This window comes from Mobula hypostoma, assembly GCF_963921235.1.
Source record: "Mobula hypostoma chromosome 8 unlocalized genomic scaffold, sMobHyp1.1 SUPER_8_unloc_3, whole genome shotgun sequence".
NCBI classification, from domain to species: Eukaryota; Metazoa; Chordata; class Chondrichthyes; order Myliobatiformes; family Myliobatidae; genus Mobula; species Mobula hypostoma.
In genome coordinates this window covers 413,593-415,703 of record NW_026948126.1, presented here as the reverse complement: position 1 = coordinate 415,703, position 2,111 = coordinate 413,593, and the positions used below count along the sequence as shown (strand labels likewise).

At 52.9% G+C, this 2,111-nt stretch overlaps 1 pseudogene; it reads left to right on the top strand.

Annotated features, from left to right (window-relative positions):
- Window positions 1-530: 530 nt before the first annotated feature.
- Window positions 531-1,873, top strand: LOC134341186 (modulator of apoptosis 1-like; annotated as a pseudogene).
- Window positions 1,874-2,111: the final 238 nt, after the last annotated feature.

Below are 2,111 nucleotides of genomic sequence, written 5' to 3'. Positions count from 1 at the left end.
TGAGTGTCCATGTTATTCTTTTTATGGGTGATATTCTGTCTCATATGGCGGGGAACCGTGTGGTTTGGCAGGTTTTAGGGAGGAGACCCGAAGAAGGACATGTTGGACGCACTCTGGTCAACCACCGTGGCTGGTCCCAGGTGGCGGGTCGAGGGGGTCGGAGGAGATCGCATGATGGAAAGAGGACCCCATTAATTGAGCTCCAATAGTTGTGCATGAAGTGATTGAACACTGATAAGCCTGGTGCCTTTTACTTTCCCTTTTATATTGTATCTCTATTAATTACATAGTTCCAGTAAGATTTATAAAGTGTAATCTGTAAATCGTACATTGTGTGCTGACTGATATTTGATGCGTGAGTTTGTACCATGTGGCATTACACAGCAAACAGTGAGACACGTTTGGGCGGGCGGACGGGGTTTCCCCTAGATAAACACGAGCCGATAGCCCTGAGCGTTACGTTTCTGGGGGCAGCGTCCGGGATTGAATTCTCTGTAAACTTTATTAACGCCACATTAAGTAGTGTGAAGATGGACCGGGAAAAGATTGTAAACTGGTGTGAGTTCGAGGACGTACCGATTAATCTTGCGTGCGTGTTAAGTGAGGTGGATTTCCGCACTTCGGAAGAAGTGCTAGAGCGAGGGTTGAGTTTGATTAAAGGTATCGGCAAGGTAGAACTCACAGCTAGAAGGTACGGTAAAGAAGTGGAATCCAGCTGGGTGTTGGTTCGTACGAGTGCTGACGTCATGACCTTGGAACTGCCAGCGACGGTCAGCGTCCCGGGGGAGACAGGGCCGTGGGGCCTCCACACCCTCCTGGAGGACGAATGTGAGGAGACACTGGAGTAAGAGTTTGATGAGACACCAGGGGATGTGCCAGTAGCCAGTGGTGGAGGGTTGAAGAAATTTGCGAGGGAACAAGTTATCGCAGTAACGAGGGAAGAGGGGCAAGAGGGGTCAAGGTGGGAAGGATTCGTCAGGCCCCGTCCCCCAGGTAAAGGTGAGACCTCCGAGTTGGCAGCCGCCATTACCTCCCTGGTGAGAAGGACTGAGGGGCCCCACCCGAAGCTGAGAATTTTCTCAGGAGCCACGCCCACTCCGGAAGGGGAGGACGATTATGAGACATGGATAGAAAACACATCCAAGTTGTTAGAGGAGTGGCTAGGCTCAGATGATGAAAAGAGACAGCGATTGGTGGAAGTTTGCGGGGATTGGCGGCTGGTGTCGTCCGGGGGCTGAAGGCTGAACAGCCCTCGGCTTCCCTGGCAGAGTATCTGGAAGCTTTGGAAGGTGCGTTTGGATTGACGGGAGATTCCTGGGAGCTTTTAGCGGAGTGTCAAAACATGCGGCAGAGAAGAGGGGAAAAGCTCTCAGAATACATTTTTCACCTGAAGAGAATGCTTAATGGGTTGCTGCGCCGAAGGATACTGAAGGCATATGAAGTGGCGATGTTGAGGATGAATCAGATATTTATGAGTTCCCTGGGGGAGTATCAGGTGGCTTGGAGTCTCCGGCAGTCCTATAAAAGGAGCCCCCCCCCATCGTTCAGTCAGCTGATTAGAGAGGCGCAGGAGGATGAGAACGCGTTGGGCCGGAAAGAGGACTCAGGCCACCGGGAACGATCCCCAGCAATACAGGAGGTGGTGGCAGGGTTGAGAACCGAGTGACCCAAGGGGTCCCAGGTGGGTAGGGATCCCTTGCATGAGTGGATTGATAGGGAGAGAACCCCCTTCAGGAGGTGGGCCGCGCAGTGAGCTGGGAGTGGCAGGCGTCTCGGGAGGACAGGGGCGGTGGGTAGCGTGTGCTATAACTGTGGAGAAGAGGGAAACTTCTGGATTGTGAGAGACAAGACGCCCCGCGAAGAGCAAACCTAAGAGCAAGTCAGGGCGACTAAGAAGGGAGAGGTGTTGGGAAACATAGGAGAGACTCAGTGAGGGAACGCACTGGAGTCGCTGGAGGAACATGTTCCCAGAAATCTGCCATCCGCAAGCCCAAACCCTTATTCCGGACGGATTAGTGGAACCCCTCTCCAGCGTGTCCCTACGGATAGAGGGAATCTTTGCAAGGGCCATGTTGACACCGGGCCGCAGGTCACATTATTGTACCATTCTT